Raw genomic sequence first — 19829 nt, 5'->3', positions numbered from 1 at the left:
TGAGCAATGACCCTTCTGGAGCCAGTACTGGCTTTGAACCAGGAGACAGTCTAAAGTCAATTCAGTATTTGTTTATACCAGAGCAAAGGCAGAAAGCAATTTCCCTGCAATAGATTTTGTTTGGGAAAAAAAGTTTTGCAAAGAAGTTTTGCAACAGATACTCGGTGTTGTGTTTTTTTTTTTTCTCCTGTCTTATAAAAACATTTATATTCTGTAGTTCCAGTATACAATAAAATGTAAGTAAGGTTGTTTGCTTCCAAGCCTACAGCGGAACTTACACTTTATAACTGATCTATTTCTCCTTTCCCTCCTGGTACACAACTTTTAATTGTGGTCTCCTTAGGCCTCATAAAATGCATACCTTAACCTTGCATAAAGACTTTGATTGGAGTCCAATATTCTAAACTTAGTTGTTACAAAAACAACTAATCGTTAAGCAGGTGCTAACAAGCCATTTTTGTACAGCCCAGAAAGCATATGTGCTTGCAGGGTAATGTCAGACAGTCTAGTCACATAAAAAGTGACGGGAAGTCAGTGAAATCTAGACCCAAATCACCCTCAGTTTCCAGAGATCTCACAGCCCTTGGAGATCCCAAAGTATATGGAGCTGAGATACCTTCTCCAATTCTCTGTGTGTTTCCCATCTTAATAAATATCTCTAGAAAAGCAACTCCATGCCTGATGAAGATGCAACTAATCTGTTCCTTGAAGGATACTGAAATTTTGAAGTATGAAATCAGAGCATCACCTTTCCTGAATAATTATCAAGAAGAACAAAGCATGCTTACTCCAAACTAGCCATTACTCATTATTGAAGACCAAAATTCAAGTTGTTGCTCCAAATCACGTGCATAAATTTTCGTCTCCACACCCTATGCACATTCGATAATACATATTTTGGCAAAAAACTTTCCCAAGTTTTACTTAGCAGAATACTAAGGTCAGGATACAAATCTCTTGCTTTCACTTGGAAGACAATATTCCCAGGATATGTATGTTGCAAAGGAATGACTTGCACAGAAGCATCTTCAGTAGAAAGGGAGAAAAAATAAAGTAGAAGTAGAGCTTCTAGGTGTCACTGGAGGGGATGCATTAGCAGGGCAAAGAGTACAGCTTCAAATATATCATTTCCCTGGAGCTTTAACTTCAAATTGAAGCCAGACACAAACCAATCTTTCATCTTAGAAGTAGAAATACTGCATCTCATGCTGTTTACCAATGTGGAATTTTCACCAAGACCACAAATAGTGAAGCCTGTTCCATTCCCAGTGGACGTTAAAGGACTTTAGTTGAGTTTCTATGAGATACACATGCTCATCTCATTTACTGCCTCTACTGAAGTTGAAAAGACTTCCCAGCACAGAAAACACAAGGGTTTTGTTCACAAGAAAAAAGGTTTTTTTCCACATGCCCTACACTGTAAGTCAGACTTTCAGGGCTGTGCAGGGCAGCCTGCCTTATTACTATCCATGCCGCTTGGTAAGAAAAGCATTTGTCAAGAGTAATAGTCACCCACTACTCTCCAGAATTATCACGGAATTCACTTAAAATAGAGCCAATAGAGCCATTCAGTCCTGCTGTGCTCCAGCTCCATTATTTTGTTTAAGCATTCTGTACCAGATGAAATTTCTAGGTTGATTTAAGATATAGCCACAACAGTAATGAAGTTATGAGAGTGTAAAATATGAATAACAATAGTGATGTCCACACTAAAAGGAAAAATATTTACAACATCAAGGCCAAACTAAGGTGGAAGGTACTGTTCTAAGTTCATCCACAGGAACATCCAACTTGAGATATGGGATTGCTTAAATCTCAGTATTTGCCTCAAAAGCCTGTACTACTCTTCAACAAGGTGAAAACATTCTGCATTTCACATCAGTTATCACGTATTACATGGAAATATTATGTAATTCTTTCAAAAAATTATTTGGGGTTCATTTCTGTCTCTGTAGGAAAGATAAAAGCTCTTAAATCAATGAGAAACAAGTATTGTCTTCAGAGAGTAAGCAAACTCAAAAGTTCTACAGTAAGGAAGTGCTCTTCATTTATTCATGTTTCTTCTGAAGAAAAATTACAGTCCTGATCTCAGGTGTTGCGTATTTAAAAGGGAAATATTTGTGCACAAAACCAAACAAAAAAACAATTTCCTCATTTTTTACCTGCAGTCTTCCCCCCTCCCCTTCCACCTCACAAGTATAAAGCTTTGTCATGATTAGCCTTTCCTAGGGCAGACAAGAGCATGGGATTTCATCCAATGAGCAGAAGATAAAAGCAGTGTATGACCTTCCCATGAAGCCAACAGGATGCACTGGAATAACCATGACTTCCTGAACTATAAAGCAACTGAATTTCAGACTTCAATGAGTAGCAAAATTAAGAGATCAGCTTTGGATTATAAAGCAAGAAAGCTTTATTTGCAACACTTTTCTTTGAGGAAATGTTAATCTGACATTTTTAATATCTCAAAGTATAAATATTTTGCAAGAATGTTCATACACCCCAAATCTAAGTATTTAGCTGCACGAAATTAATGCAAAAATTCAGATAGCAGCTTTTCTTTATTCCCCGCCAATAAATCAACAGAGACAGCTGAGGTACAAGAGGTAAAAATCAAAACTTCACGTAAGTATTACAAACCTTATTACCTGGAAGGAATCTTCACTCCTGGCATGTGGAAGAAACATCTTTCAGAAGGAGATGGTTTTTGAGCTTATGCTGTTCTAACATTTTGCATTACAGACTTGCAACCACTGCTGCTATATACATTTCCAAATCTTACCCAATAGGAACAGGGAACTTAAGCTTTACAAAAACTCTGGGTGAAGATCAGGCTTATAACTGGTAGCACACAAAGAGTGCCATTATCTCTGCTGTGATACTTAGTTCCCCTTACAAGGGAACCTCTGGTGAAACATAAGAAATAAGCGCTTTTGATCATTACGAAAAAAGTAACAAGACAAAAGGGGAAAGAGAGGGTGGCAGCAGGAAGTTTCCATCTCCAATTTATGCCTGTGATAAGGAGAACAACGCAAGGAGACCAGCTTTAATCATTTCTCCTGATTTGGTAGGAAGCAGGAATGAAGGAACTCACCATACCAGCTTGAAGATCCAGCATCTCATTTGGGATGCAAAAGAGCAACGCAGACTGGAGTTTCCTCAAAGTTTCATTAGCTCTTAAATCCTTGTAGCAAGGTCTAATCTGAGTAGACTGATATCTCAAAAACAGTCACTGCTTCTTCAGGGAATCTGTCAGAGGAACATGGGCAGCTTTTTCAAACAGCAGTTTAAGAAGGTGGAAAAGAAAATAAGTCCTCACATGGTAGCAGTAACATCAACCTAAGAACATCCCCCCTGAAGTCATGACTTTGGTCTGTTAGGCAACTGAAGCATGCAAATGAAAACAGTAGCAAACAAAAAATATTAAAAAAAACAAAGTACTATTCTCAGTTGGCCTAAAAACTGTACAAGTTGGCAGTGTATACTAGTGGCAGCATGCCCAAACAGTGAGGGACAAGGTTATGGCCTCAGTCCCTGAGTGCTTGCCAACATCTGGCAGCAGATGCTAAGGGAACACACACTTCCCATTACACCAGCAGCTAGAGGATACATTAGATAGCATCCTGGTCCCAGCACGATCAAGCATTAGCACAATACGCTTCTGATCAACACTGTCATAGCATAGAGGGGGCAAAGCATCTTTTCAGAACACCTCTCTCTAGCTCCTGCATTTAAATACATTTCAACTGATTATGGACTACAGTAGCATTTGAAATATCATTTCTTCTTATTCCTCTCTGTATATCTTACTATGTCGTTCTTTTTTCCTACACACGTAAGAATCTGAATCAGATAAAATGCAGTACATTAACTTCAGAATGCCAAACACAGCACATTGTTGTTCCTCTGACATTCTTTTCTGACTGAATTTATAGAGCAATTATGATGATTTGGTAGAATCAAGTCCTAGGACTCAAACATAAAGAAACAAGCCCGTAACAGCTAAGCTAAGGGGTCCCTTTCTTAGCTTTCTCTGTCACTTACTGCAGGAACCAGCATTCCTATGAATACTGGAATTGCTTTATTGTTTGCAACATGCATCACCACCACCTTTCCTATCTGATTTAAAAAAAAAAAAAAAAAGCACAAGGACAACCAGATTTACAGAGGCACGAAGATGCAGATGCCTATGCACCTAACTCCCACAGACACTCAGACTACAAATAAACACCCAAGAAAGAAGACAGAAAATATTACAACTACACAGAGATGAGCTGAAGTTAACAAGCACTTGAATTCTCCTGAGACACACAGCAATCAAAGCCTTGACTTAGTTCTACACTCCGTGGTTTAGACATATATCCAAACGTGACTGAAAAGAATGAAGTAATTGTAAAGATGTATTTTATATCATTCTAATTTACAAGAACACTTGACACTTGAAAAGAGTAAGTTTCATTAACAGTTTGCTTGGCATCTAACAAAGACTAGTCTATTGAGCAGATGTCTTTTTTTTCTGTTCATTTTCATAACAGAATAAAAGGCAGAAAAAGTACTATTATTGAGCAATGTCTATAAAAGTAAAGCACATTTATAAACATATGAACAATATGAAGCTGGCAATTCTCAAAAATATATTTGCAGAAGTTACAGATGAAGAGCATCAAAACAGAAATTGCTGATAGGTAGTCAAAAAAGAGAAGAGAAAATGACAGATAATCTACTCCAGCCCCTATTCCAGGACACGCCTGCACCAAGGTGACATAGTCTGGCTAATATTGCTTGAAAATAACAGACTGAGGATAAAGTCTGCATACTCTGCCTGGCAATCTCTGCTAGTACTTCATCATCTACAGCTTCAATATTTGTTCTGAACGCTTGCCTATATTTCCCGTGCTAAAATACACACCAACTTCACATTCACTGAACAGAGTATTTCTTTCTTATCTGCAGCGTTCCTGTGTGAGTCTGAAGACTGCTACAGTCCTTTAGTCAGCCACCACGACCGATTCAAAAAAATGCAATGCCATGGCACTGGAGTCATTGCCAGCTTGCGCAGTATTTTGAAAAAGGACTAAGTCACATTCGCCCAGCTTCTAACACTCCTCCCTAGGCATCCACTGTGGGCCACCATTAGAGTTCACCGGACAAAGCTGTGACCCATTACAGCTCTTCTAAACTACATCTTCTCTTCTCTAGACTGGACAACTCGGTCACTTCTGTAAGGAAATGCTGCTCATGTTTCCAGCAGTTTTCACAATTGTTTTGATCTCTTCTGGAGGGAAAAAAGAAAAAAAAAAGAAAAAAAAACCATACCACAACCTGATTCATGTTCTTCTTAAGGCACATCTATGGCTAGCTACAGTAGCTATTAGTCTTACCAATGCTAAGTAAAGAAAATAGTTTCTCTACTTCTTACAGGCAATACTCCTATTACATTATATCTTAGCACTATGGTTCTCTTTTTTCTTAACAAAGTGATATTACTGACTCTTATTTACCCTGTCTCTATTCTGTAGAACTTTTCCTGATCTTTCTTATCTTGTATTTCTGCAGGTTATTCTTCCTGCCTCAGCCTGGTATGTTGCAGGTGTCTCTTCTGACTTATCCTAAATGATTTCTCGATATTGGAAATATTGTTTTGGATTCCTGTGGGGAAAAAGTGACAAAACCTGTAACATTCCAAAAAAAATGATGACATGTTTTAGGAGTAGAGTCAGGAAGCCAAACACCTCCATTCCTCCTGCTTGGACATCTTTCCTGAGACGAAAGGAGTAACACAACTTTCCTAATTTCCTATCATCTTCTGGGGACCACACTGCATGTCACAAAATGTAATCTTTTAGGATTTCAGCTCCCAGGAGACAGACTGAAAAGAATGGTGCATTGCCTATGCAGTAAAGATTTTTAAACCCAATTCATATACTTCAACACATCCAAACACTTTTTGTCAATTCAGTAAAGTAAGGTGTTTTTGGCTAAATGAAACATGCATCCACATTTTCCCATCAGAGAATTTTAGTGTTTCTGTTAGAAGTCATTCCTATCAGGCTTTAAACAGTGCTGCACGCAACGGAAATGTGATGGGAGGAAAATATCAGCGTGGGGAATATAGGTGGGGAAATAGTGAAGAACACAAGAGCAACTTGACCAGAGGTGTGAAATAAACATACCCTGTCATCCATGGATAAACTCCCAGAGGATTTTTCCTGGTATAATTACTATTTGGCAACTATCAAAGTTGTCACCTATGTATTTACTAATTTAGTAGGCGTTACTTTGGTTTTCAACACTCTTATTTTGAAGTCCAGAATAATGTAGTAGAACAACAGTTTTCTATGAGTACATCTTTTGTTACAAGAACTTTGCTAAAAAAAAAAGAAAGAAAACAGGAAAAAAAAATCAATAAAGCCTATTTTTCTGAACACATCAATTTTGAATTAGTTACACTAAATTTCTTTATTTTAGATATGCTGTAATTATTATTTCCAAGATCTTACCATTTTTTCTCAGTCAACAGCCCCCTCTTACCTTTTATCACATACAAGAGGGAGTGAGGAGTAATCTGCAGCAATGACAAGGAAGTACAAACATCAGGAAACTACTGGAACAGCCTGCATCCCTCAGAGTTTGCTGAAGCTTGAGCCACATCTGAAAATTCAAGTTGAAAGTAAAGCATATTTAAATCTCTTTAGCTGTATCCCCAACAATTCGCTGACTGGCCTCAGATCTCATCTGTTTACTTAGCTTTAAAAAGTACACTGAAGTAAAGCTCCTCGAAGTACGTATTGATCCCTTGCTTTCAAGCATCTCTGTTCTGAAAGCCATACTTTGCAAGCTGTGATCTGCCAGCTATTTTCAGAACTATTACCAACTATATCACCAAGATAAGAAAGTTTCTAAAAGAGCATTGTAATTGTGCTATTGAGCACAACAGTTAGTAACTATTTCCTGACAGACTTTTTGAAGTCAGTTATTTTATCAGAGGTACTTTGCATTCCATACTTTCCCACATGCTAATTTAGAATATAAATTCTTCTCAGCTGCATCTCATTACCACACAAAATAAGCAGATCACTCCTCTATCACAATTACTCAAGTTCATCCTCCCCTTCCATTACCTTCAGTGACAAACTGACAGAGAACTTAAATCTTGCTAGCTTTTATCGTGCCAACAGTACAATAAGTAAACCAAGAACAGGTCTCCCAAAAGGCCCTGAGGGACTGCGAGAGGTACAATCCCCTCCAGTTTTATGGAGCTGCTGCCTATTTCTTTTAGGCTCCTTGAAAAAAAATCTCATTAATGCCCTTAACAAATGTTTAATCTCTTCATTCAGAGTAGTAATTCTCCAACAGGTTTTGATTAACAACAGATTAAATTATGCTTATGCCACATGTAGTTTAAAAAAAAAGTTATCTAAAATTATAATTATAAAATTGCATCTGTATTTTATATATATAACATATATATATATATATTCATACAAATAACATAAATACAGCATTGGTAACCTACCAGATTGAAAACCGGAGCTATAAATCAGGATTAGCCCCCGGTGCACAGAGCCAGCTCACCAAGAAGGCCCGCGGCCCTGGAGCGCCCTCCCTCGGCCACCACAACCTTCCCGCCCGCCGCCATCTTTGCGAACGACAATAGCTTCTCACCCGCTGCCTCCGGGCAGCAAATGGCGGTGCTGAGGAACCAGGCCGGGCTGGCGCCATGGGGCCGCAGGCCGAGTACCGACAGAGGACGGACAAACACTGCCCGTGTGTTACAGCCGCCCGCGGCATCGACTCTCCCCTCCTGGGAAGGGGCGACATGGCCACTGCCTCTCCGGGATCTGCCATTTGCCTTCCTCCTCCACCTCAGCAAGGCTGTCCCACCCCTCGCTGTGCTCTGTGCGCAGTTTGACCCAAAATATTTTGGGGCTTCCAATATAGCAGATCAATGTAGCAAAGCACTGAAGTCCACAAAGATTGCTCACTTCCATAAAACTACGCATTGATCATTTAGAAGAGGAAAGATGATAATAGAACTGACAAATCCCTTAATTATACGGTTTAGTATGCACCTACATGCACACTTAAATTTGTCTCTTGACTTCCTATCTTTTATTTAAAATAAGATCTTCAAATATTTACATAATACCAGAATAAAACTGGCTTTTTATTTTTATTTTTTTGATCTGCAATGCTACGACTTCAAGACAGAGGGGTTTTAGGATCTTGTATAGCACTATTCAATTTCTGAATTATTTCTCAGTGGAGTTCTGCTTTTGAATTTGTCATAGGTGCGTGGCTGTTTTTAAAGTCACCTAATATTGCTCTCCACAAGTAGAAGTGTCACAGACTGAAGAAAAAACGTCATCTGAAACAAAGAACATTGTCTAAGCCTATGCTATGCACTAACAACTGATAACAAGATTCTTTAATAGAACTCCATAATATGCCATTATAATTTGATAGGCAGGTACCACCAACAAGCATATGACCAAAACAGTTTCCAGGTATATGCTGACTTCCTCTGTAACACATCCAATCTGTCATTGTATCAGTATTTTGGAAAGACTGGACCTTCTCTAACTCCACTTCAGACTAGATTTTTTTCTATTGGGAAATTCTAAATGTCCCGTCATTGTATTCCACCTAAACATCATTCTATATAATTTCATCATTCCATTTTGTGTCAAAATATACCTCTTTCCTCACTTTCAATGCTAATATTTAACTTCTTTCCTTTTCTTTTCTTGTTGCTACTCACTTCCGTTGAAGTAAGTCATGGTTAAACGGTGCGAAGAAATTGCATCTTTGCTTGGTAGTTGGAGATAATTTGGTACACTTCCAAAGCATGGAAACAGAAGAGGAGGAAAGATTTCTCAACTGCCAGAGGAACATAACATTACTATTTAATTGCATTTAATTAATACTACATGCTCCCAAGCTGACACTAGCAAGCAGTCAGTATTTTTCATTACGTTAACAGTGTATTGATCTCCTCGCTCCTGCCAACTGCCCAGGTCATCCTAACACTAAACACATGATGGCCGTCACTCCACAGTCTCCTTATGGGTCTTTCACCAGTAAACTCTCAGTAGAAATACTATGTTAGTTTGTTTTCTGTATTGGATATGATTGAACCTTGCTCTCATTCAAAACTGGGTACTTCTAAATTGTATTTATTTCATTTTAAATCTGGAAATAGATGTGCTTATTTGCAATCTACCTCCTTTCAACTGGAAAAAGTCCCATCAGCTTAAAGCTAGGGTAAACAAGGTCAAGTGCATAGAAAACCAAACAAGTGTGATTATTTACAAATATGAATATTATCACAGCACTGAAAGCATCCTTAACAGTACAACTCCCACATCAGTTTCAACGTGACTATTACCCAACAATACATATCCTCATCTGAATGATTTAGAAACAAAACTCCATGAATTCGGCATTACTCTTACTGGCGCATTATGGTACATGTTAAAAAATTGTTCATTTTATGCATGCAGCTACTTAAAGAACCAGAAGGTTGGTTTCTCATTCCAAGATTCACCTTAGTTTGCTTTCACATACACATCTGCACTTCTCAACTTAATGAACCACAGCTGTGTAAATACTTGAGACTGAGAAAATACTTGAGACAGAGAAAACCACAGAATCACCAGAGAAACAATCAGAAACCTGTGTGTTTCTGTTTCTTCCCCACTCTCAACATATTTGAACAGTTACTCAAAAAGAAATTTCAGTTTCTGGATTCTTTTAAAGTTCTACAATGTGAACGTCCCTTTTCTTCCCTGGTTATTGTCACTTATGAATACAAGATTTATAAACTGAAAGAAAGCTATCAAGTGAAAACACTTCCTCTATTTAGTCCTGCCCCAAGAGGATCAGCAGGCATTTAAGTTAAACAGCTTCCTTGGAGCATCCCTCGTAGTCAGATGCCCACAAAAGACAGACAGTCCTTTCACTCCATGCAGTCTCAGCTTTCATGTCCTCCTCTCTGGCTTCTTCACAAACAGGAGCAGAAGAAAATACTCTTTTCACTTAGACGCAGGAGAAACCAGCTGCTACTTGCATGCGAAATTGTTCATTTGCTAGAAAATGTCGGTATTTGTGTCTTAAAGCACTTGCCACCTAGACCTTCCGTTTATCACCTAGACTCTTACTATTCAGTTCTTGCTTTCTCTGTTGCCTTCCCCCAGCCTTCATTTCCTTGGTTTTCCAGGCACTCATCTTCCAACATCCACGTTCTCCTGAGCAGGCTGCTCCCTAGATCCACAAAAATGTCTCCTGTGATCTTGAACGTCCCAGATGACAAAGCTAAACTATTTGCAATATATTTCACATACCTCATCATTCACCCTTCACAGGAAGGAGGCCAAGTCTAATTAAAGAGAGTGATGGAGGGACACGTAGGGGATGAGAGCCATGTAAGCCTTCTGAATGGCCCAGATTAGTGCACCCTTTTTGGTGCTTTTCCTCAGTAGCACTGCGAATGAAAGAGCTTGTTGCCATTGTAGAAAGCTCTAAAATATCCACCCTGATACAAGGAGAGGCTTCTGCTACGCTGGGTGTGTTGGCACAGCTGGCTGCAGCTGCTGAAAGGAACAGTAACACTCAGTAGAGGACTAGAGTTACTTATCTAATTCAATGCTGAGAAGGCTTAAGAAAGAAAAAAGACATCTAGAAGCCCGCAGTAGTGATGCACTAAGCCATAAGGAAGAAAAAAAAAATAGCAACAGCAGCAGAGAACTGAGCTAAATAACTATGAGGTATTTCCCTTTTATATTCATTTTTGTGTATGTCCTCAAGGAAGGACAACTACTACCAGCTACTGGAAAAACTGAGAAATGTACGGGTACCAGCTTTTAGGCAAGGGATATAGAGTCTCTCATCTATCCTGTTTACCTAAAAACTGAAAGAAAAGAAAGTGCAGTCTGCACTGATGAGGCAACATTGGCCGCATTGGGGATGCACTTCCATGATGCTGGTGCTCACAGAAGCTGAGAGGAGGAAGGGCTGGCTCCTTGAGAAGGATAGTTGATTAGAGCAAACTGTCATGGAAAGCAGTCTGCATTTCCTGGGGTTTCTCAGCACTTCACTTGTTCTGCATTAACTGTTTCAAGCATGCATTGATGAGAAACCACATCATTCTAAGGCTCAGAGGAGAGACAGTTAGGTTCTCTGAAGTCACACTATCCAGTTTCTGAATCTATAAATTTTACATTTTCTGAGGCTTTTCCTTTCTGCACACATGAGGGCTTGAAACTAAAAAACAGAACTTTCAAAACGACACATTATCAGCACAAAAAAATGTAGCTCTTTAGGTTATCAAAAGTTCCCAAGAACAGGTGCATACAATATTTTGGGAGTTACTAACACTTCACTGCACAGCTGAACAGTTATGAATAGGTGGAGAAAGGAAGAAAGTATTCCCAGATGAGAGAAGAAGAAAAGGTGAGAGGAAAGAACTGAGGCTTTCAGACAAGAGGAAAAAAAAAAAAAAAAAGAGTACTCTTCACTATCATCTAATTAGGTCTTGGGGGAAATCAGTAACGAATTCAAGGTATCAGTGCAAGCTGGAGGCAGGCAAAAAGTGATTTGGTAGGATGATGGCGAATCGGAGTATTTGTGCTTCCCGACTGGCAACTTACTTGCTTACTAAAAAGCCATGTGTTCAAGTGGAGCATTTTTTCTCCAGTCTTGTGTGATTACTCCACTCTGGGAAACAGCTGTGCACTTGGGCCATAGAAACTTTCTGTGTTCTGAGCAGCCAATACTACTCCATTTCAGTAAAACAGTAGTTTCTGTACCTGCAGTATATTTGTACTTCAAACATACAATATACTCTTTGGAGTCTATTTAAAATGTTTTCACGGTTCTACTGAATATCTATGGTAATCCTTTTGCAATGACTTAATGACTGCTCATCAATATTTTTGGCATGCCAGGGCAACGTTTTATTTCTGCAGTAAATTCGTATGGATGCTTGTTTTTCTTCCATGTACTTCACTACTGAATAATTATGCCTTAAGCAAAACTTTTCAACACTTACAACTTCATTATTACCACCCTAAGAGCAAGCACAATCAAATAACACATTATAGGGGCCCAGGAGATTTCAAATAATTATGATGACCTTGCTCCTCCATCATTTCATTCAAGGCCAGGCTGGATGGGGTTTTGGGCAACCTGATCTAGTGGAAGGTGTCCCTGCCCATAGCAAGGGGGTTGGAACTAGATGGGCTTTGAAGATCCTTCCAACCCAAACCATTGAGATCCTGCGATTCCTTTTGCTGGAGAAAGAAGCAGGTGTGCACAGCAAAGCCCTAGCATACAAGATACTGACTTTCCTATGCCAAACTGAGTTTTCTGAAACTAAAACATTCCCTATACCACATGAGACATAGTCCCCAAATCGTCTGATAGTACAGTGCCTCGGTGCCTTATGTTATATTTATTTAAATACAAGGTAACATGCACTGCAATCAAACTCACCCAGGCTTCCCTTGAATATAAAAGAAACATAAATTCATTTATTTTCAGCATAGACAGATCGGTGTCACTTTCATGCTGGTGAAAAGGGCAGGATTCAAAAAGCCAGAAGCAGAGGAAACAAGGATGGATAAAGGAAACTTAGAGCATCAAAGCAGCTGAAGGAAAAAAGAAAAAAAAAAAGGCCAAAATAGCCCAAGGTATATTAGACATGATCTCTAGCAGGTAGAGGCTGCAAGAAGTAGAAGGCCAAGAGTGACAAGTAGAAGGCTGAAATTAAGGTGAGAGGCTGATGCACTTGGACACTGAAGATCTCATATAAAGGTACAGAGAGGAAAGAAGGTAGGAGATGTCTTCAGAGTGCCTGTGAGAAAACTAACAGATTTCTGTTGAAACGGAAAGACAGGGCCAGGAGGCATCACTTATGCCCCTGTTTATTTGGGTGCAAAAGAGAAGAACAGTTTCAAGGACTGCGTTCTCTGAACTTCTCACAAAGGCCATGCACTGTCAATGTATTCCTTTCTTGCCATGAACTTGACATGATCCCTTGTGATGTCTGTGAAGCCTTTGCCACCTAGTCAATGTTTTGTAGAGTGATAAAACACTCATTCTTCCAGCTTTACATGCCAAAAGGAAAATTCAGCCTCAATCACCAGAAGGACATTATTACTAGAAAAGGTCACCAATTTATGTGTGTGATTTGAAGGAGAAACATCATCCAATAGACAGACACAAGCAGAGGTTTGGCACCAAGTCTCACATGACAGAAATTTGGTTTTATACCATGAAGATATTGTGCGGTGCTGTGACTGCAGCACAGGGTTTTCCGCTGAGAAATTAAATACCTGTAATAAAATATTTCTCTAGGAAGCCTGCCTGGGAAATCGTGTGTGTGTATTTAATTCAGTGGAGAAAGCATTTAGAAGTAGTTCAGCCTTACAAAAAATATTGCCCCTTGGTGTAAGTAAGGTCAGCAAGAGCCTGAGTTATCCACCACATAACAACCCATCAGCCTTTATAATCCTGACAGCAGCTTCGTTTTGTTCTTCTCCTGAGAGTGCAGGAGATGTATTAGGATTTAACATGCAGTCTGGTTTATTAGTTCCTGGAAGGAAGGATGATAGTGCTGTAACTCCCTTTTGTAAAAATGTTTTAAATGCTCAGTGATTCTGAATGGTTTTGTTAGTCACACTATCCCTGCAGGGTAAAAAGGGCATATTCTTCCCATTTACTTACAGACAGTAGCATACCATTTGTTTTCAAATTTCTGAAGGTTACAACCTCTGTATGACCCAATGAAGAACATTTTTGTCAATCGCTGTTTTAATGTGTATCTCACACACTTTTAACCTTTAACTATTAAATATTCATATAACAAAAGGTTCTGCATGCCAGTCCTTTAGCAATTTTCTCCAAGAAGTATAAGCTTATTAGATGTAAAATCCCAAAGTAGAAAAGAAAAAGGCTATCCTTTCAGCTTCTCACTATCACTTGTACAAGAAAAATGCTACAGATGATACAACATGTGCAAGCGCACTTTATGAGGAAATGTGCTTATCATATTAGTGATGTGTGCATGCATGCATGCATATTTTTATGTACATATTTGGCCTTTCTCACAGCAGGATTATTCAATATTTAAAAATGCACAGAAAATACATTAGCAAATAGAAAGGTGATGGAACAGCTCATCCTGACTGTCATCTCTAAGCATGTGGAGGAAAAGAAGGTGATCAGGAGCAGTCAGCATGGATTCACCAAGGGGAAATGATGCTTAACCGATCTGACAGCCTTCTCTGAGGGGATGACTGGCTGGAGAGATGAGGGGAGAGCAGTGGATATTGTCTACCTGGACTTCAGCAAGGCTTCTGATACTGTCTCCCACAACATCCTCACAGGTAAGTTCAGAAGTGTGGGTTGGATGTGTCAGTGAGGTGGGCTGACGGTGGAGCTCAGAGGGTTGAGTCTAGTTGGAGGCCTATAACTAGTGGTGTCCCTCAGGGTACAGTACAGTACAGTACTGGCTCCAGTCCTGCTCAGTGTATTCACCAAGGACCTGGCTGAAGGGACAGTGCGCACCCTCAGCAAGGCTGCCGATGACACAAAGCTGGGAGGAGTAGCTGATGCCCCAGAGGGCTGTGCTGCCATTCAGAGGGACCTCGACAGGCTGGACAGCAGGATAACCACAAGCCCGCATTGTGCCCTTGTGGCCAAGAAGGCCCGTGGTATCTTGGGGTGCATTCAGAAGAGTGTTGCCAGCAGGTCAAGGGAGGTGATCCTCCACCTCTACTCAGCCCTGGTGAGGCATCATAGGGAGTACTGTGTCCAGCTGTGGGCTCCCCAGCACAACAGGAAGGCGGAGCTGCTGGAGCGAGTCCAGCAGAGGGCTACGGAGCTGATGAGGGGACTGGGGCACCTGTCATACAAGGACAGGCTGAGAGAGCTGGGCCTGTTTAGCCTGGAGCGGAGAAGGCTGAGAAAGAATCTTATCAATGTATATCAATATCTTAAGGGTGTCAAGAGGATGGGGCCAGACTCTTTTTGGTGGTCCAGTGACAAGATGAGAAGCAACAGGCACAAACTGAAACACAGCAAGTTCCATCTAAATAAGAGGAAAAGCTGCTTTACTGTGAGGGTGACAGCGCTGGGACAGGTTTCCCAGAGGGGCCGTGGAGTCTCCTTCTCTGGAGATACTCAAAACCTACATGGACATAAGTGATCCTGTGCAACAGGACGTGACCCTGCTGGGCAGGGGGTTGGACCAGGGGCTCTCCAGAGGTCCCTTCCAACGTCAGCTATTCTGTAATTCCCATTTTTGACGGGAACAGAAAATTGCAAACAGAAATAAAATATTTTTAAAGTAGTGGTTTTTGGTTTTGTTTTGAGGGGGTAGAAGAGAACTGCAAAGAAATTAATTTTGACTCTCCTATAAAAGGCATGGGGTAAATATGCAGATTTTTAGTCAGAAGATATAAAGAAGAAAGAGCCCCACATCTCCTACTAAAATTCATGATTATTTCCCAGTAAAGCTGTTGCCACCAACTTGAGTACTTACTCCTAATTATAGAACAAGAAGGATAGTAGGAGGCATGAAAAGTCTTTGTAATCTTCTTCAGGTGAGAAAGCTGAATTATCCTGAAACAAACAAACAAACAACTTAATAATAAGTTGTTAATAAGCTAACGTATATTTATTCACAATACTGCAAATGTCTTAAAGATTCTGTACTTGTCCTACAGCCTTTTTCTCAGCACTTTATCAATGTGACTTCTTCGGCATGATTAGTGGCAGGCAGCAATGTCCCTTTGACCTTGCATCTGCATTCACAGTGGTATGTCCTTAATGGTGCTAAAACAATGCTTACAAATTAATTTTGGTGCATAAATAAACTTGAAACACTCCATGCAGGGTAACGTATTAAAGCAATCTTGTGAGGCTCAGAGCCGAACAAGTCAAATACGCTAAACAGCTTCAGCATTTTTCATCATTTAGGAGCCACCATAAGGTTGCCAGAAATGCAGAATGCTGGCGTCACCATCCCTGGGGGGTTCAAGGAAAGACTGGAGCTGATGTGTAGGGATATTGTTTAGTGGGTGACATTGGTAGCAGGGGGATGGTTGGACCAGATGATCTTGGAGGTCTTTTCCAACCTTAATGATTCCATGTTACACTGATGAGAGGCTAGAGCCTGAGCTAGAAAATGTCACGTGGAACGTGTGGAATAAGGTAGATAAGGCTGCAATTTGCTAGGTCCTGCATTTTGGCCACCTAACCTTACCCATAAAAGTGGCCTAGAAGAAAGCTGGAGAGGGACTCTGTCAGGGAGTGTGGCCATGGAACCAGGAATAACGGCTTTGAATAAATGGAGGGGAGATTTAGATGAGATGTGACGTGAGGAAGAAATTCTTCACTCGGAGCACAAAGCGCACATGGGAATTAGGGCTGAAGATGCACCTTGCTTGTGTTCTTTTCCGTAAAGAATAGAATGAAAATGTCTAAAAAGCAGTGTTAAAAATAAACCCAGGGCACAGGATGGGAGGTGCAGGGCAGTCCCCGTGGCCGAGGGGCAGCCTTTCTCTCTGGCAAGCCAAATGGCCCGGGGGAGCCAGCCCCAGAAAAGGGTCCCTCAGCACCCCCACCCCTCCTCCTTATCCACGTGAGGGCATCTTCCAGGCCGCTCCCAACACAGCCGCCTTTGGCCACGCGTGGGCCGCTCCATCACAGAGGCTTGCTGAGGTCACAGTGGCCACCACTGCCCCGCCTTTGCTGCGGGCCCTATAAAACAGGCCCCCTGCAGCTGGCCCAGCATTCGCTGAGCATCTATAGTCCGGAGCACAGAGCGGGACCCAGTAATGGCCGTAAACCAGAGGGCAGCGTCGGACCCATGCATGAAAATCAAGCCGACAGTGGCGTGGGACCGAGGCGTGGGACTGGACGACCCCCTGGTTCGGCACCCTGGCCTGAGAACATTCCAGACGGAAGGCATCCCGTTTGGGCATTCCCGGGCAAGGACTGGCTTAGCCTTCTGCCCAACACCGGGGAGCCCATGGAGCTGGATCCACGAGATGTGGAGGAACGGGTGGAAATGGATCCACCTCTGCCGGGACAGGCCTGGGACTACTGCAGCATGTCTTTGTGCTCTGCCATCCGAGAGCACCAACAGCATCGCAGGAGTGCCCGGTGAGCCCCCTACTCGTTGCTCAGGCTCCATTGCAAGCATTAGCTTCAAGACACCAAACACCACGGACATCCCGCAGCCTTGCCTGCAAGATGTCCCGGCAATAAACAGCTCTTGCCGATTCTCAGGGGTTGTGTGAGTGCTTCTTGTTTGGGGGGGAATGGGCTAAAGTTCCACCAGGGGAGGTTTAGGTTGGATATTAGGAAGAACTTCTTTACCAAAAGGGTTGTTAGGCATTGGAATGGGCTGCCCAGGGAAGTGGTTGAGTCACCATCCCTGGAGGTCTTGAAAAGACGTTTAGATGTAGAGCTTAGTGATCTGGTTTAGTGGAGGACTTGGTAGTGTTAGGTCAGAGGTTGGGCTAGGTGATCTTGGAGGTCTCTTCCAACCTAGGTGACTCTGTGATTCTGTGATATGCAGAGGTAAATGAATCGCAGAAATGCTTCTCATAATGGGATTAAATAAACTGTGGGCCAAACACCAGAAGGATTAAGAAATTCAGTTGCTGCAAGGCCATCAGTTAGTTCAGAGTTGAAAGTAAATGGAATTAAATGCTAATTTCCAAATCCTTTCTTGGTACATGGCCCACCAGGGACAAGCAGCACTGCTGCTGTCAGTGCAGGGGGCAGTACTCAACACCAGGGCATCGGGAAGGCAGCAAAGGCACGATGTCTGCTCCTTCTGTCCATGCAGGAGCAAGGCCTCTGTGACAGGCAGCAGCTGGCCAGCTCATGGACGGCAAAAACACGTCTTCCAAGGGAGAGGCTTGAACACCCTTGCTTAATTGGAGCCGCCTTTTGCCCTGTAAATTACTTGTAGGAACGTATCTCCACTTACCAGTGTGCACAGTCAAGTGTTTAATTGCCTGTTAAATCTGAATTCACTGTTTTCTTACTCTGTTGGTAGCAACAACCCACATTCAGATGTGTTATAATGGCAGCAAGTACACAGACCCCTGCCAGAGCTGGAATTGGCCCTGGTCCTCACCTGTAAACCTCTCACCGTGCACCGAGGCTTGTGTGCAGGCTGCGTGGTGCAACGGGAAGGCAGGAGATGCAGGAGCTGGGCATTTCTCCTTGGGATTGCCTCTTCTCAGCAGTCAGGGCCAGCACATCTCCAATCATGTACCACTGGAGCACTTTGTCACCTGCCCTTCTTCTCCCAGCCTTTTCAGCCATGATTTGAGAAGGTTTCTAAGCTGCAGTGAAGGGGTGGGACGGATCACTCAATGCAGGGGGACCAGCAGGGCCACGGAGACCTGCAAGTATTGCTTGTCACCCAGCAGCTCCAAGCAGCTCTGCAGCTCTGGATTCACCCAGATGATCTTATACATTAAGGCTCTGGTAAAGAAAAGTTAAATAACTAATCCAGAAGAGCTGGGTTCAGTGATGCAAATACTGGCTACTAATTTCAGAAGTACTACTTCTCCTCTTACCTTTACCAGAATCCAAGGCAAGATTTTTTTCCCATCCCGGCATTTAAAATTCAAGAGTGATCCCAGAGTAGCAGATTAGTAAGCAGCAAAGAAGAATTACCTGTTATCTAATAGTTTTCAACCCAAGGTGCAGCAAGCTTCCCTCTGGCACCCATGTCCAGAACAGGAGGGAAAGAGGGTGGCAATACACAAATTTTGACTGTACGGGAGCAGGTAATATCCCCACTTGTTAGCCGTTTGGGTGCATATTTTTATCACAGAGCTACACAGAGTAACTTTGAGGTCATTTCCACCCCTCAGTGGAAGTGGGGTAAGCTATCTCAGATCTGCCTCATGTAGGGAACATTTCTACCTAATAATTGCTATACAGCAGCTGTCAGGTGGGAACTTGTCTCCTGGTTTTGGCAGTGTCCCTGGGTCTGTGCAGTGCCACATAGCTAATAAGGAAGTCAAAATGGCAGACCTGTGCATTTAACAAAAATACAAGCAGAATATGGTATCAGTTGTGCACAAAATGAGAGAACAGCCATTACATGTGACCTGATAAGGATGACACTACTATACATTTCTCCATGGCTACAGTCGTAAGTGTGGTCCAGAGCTCTCTGGAGCTGTGCTGGAGCAAACACTGCTATCCATCTCTGCCAAAAATTTAGCTATCACCTCCACTTTATTGGTCTACCCAAGCTCATGCATATTTATCAGGGCAAATAAGCAATCCCTTCTGACACCCTATCAAATGCTACTGCACATAGTAAAAGCCCTCGATCATTCCATATCAAAAGTACTGCCTGGAAAAAAAAAATAAATAAAACAGAAGCATTCTTCTGCTGGGGGGGTCTTAGCACATGGAAGAAAATTAGCCCCATGTGTCATCTGTAACAGACACCTTTGCCACATGTCAAGAGAAAGGAGACGTGGCACAAAGTGATGAAGAATTGCAGACATATATCTAGAAGAAGGAACCAGCTGACTTACTGAAGCAGATGGCCATACCTTGCTTGGTGCATTTTGAGGGCATGAATCAGAATGAACCAAGGAGGAATGGAGAAAGGGAACATCGGTTTCCTGACTGCTCCTGGCAAGCAACTGGGTCTGGGTGGCTGCAAACATACTTCACCAACCACTGACAGAAGCAGCAAAGGCCTTTCTGCCACCTCCAGGTGAGCTCCAGAAAGCTGACGGGGACTGGAGGGAGGAGAGAACCACCTGCATGTTCCACATGAA

The 19829-nt window shown here is 41.8% G+C and overlaps 1 protein-coding gene across 10 annotated transcripts in view; it reads right to left on the bottom strand.

Moving 5' to 3' along the window:
• LOC308197640 (uncharacterized protein) overlaps positions 1–19829 on the bottom strand; it is a 628187-nt gene that overhangs the window by 400926 nt on the left and 207432 nt on the right. For all 10 annotated transcript variants that reach the window (XR_013953160.1, XR_013953161.1, XR_013953162.1 and 7 more), the window contains exons 12-14: positions 6532–6651; positions 5502–5649; positions 3095–3249 (exon numbers count right to left, since the gene is read on the bottom strand). The gene's annotated coding sequence lies outside the window, so the exon portion shown is untranslated. The remainder of the gene's footprint in view (positions 1–3094; positions 3250–5501; positions 5650–6531; positions 6652–19829) is intronic.

This window comes from Anser brachyrhynchus, assembly GCF_964034855.1.
Source record: "Anser brachyrhynchus genome assembly, chromosome: 6".
In the NCBI taxonomy this organism is placed as follows: domain Eukaryota; kingdom Metazoa; phylum Chordata; class Aves; order Anseriformes; family Anatidae; genus Anser; species Anser brachyrhynchus.
The sequence above is the reverse complement of the archived record's forward strand: the minus strand, read 5'-3'. Positions and strand labels throughout refer to the sequence as shown.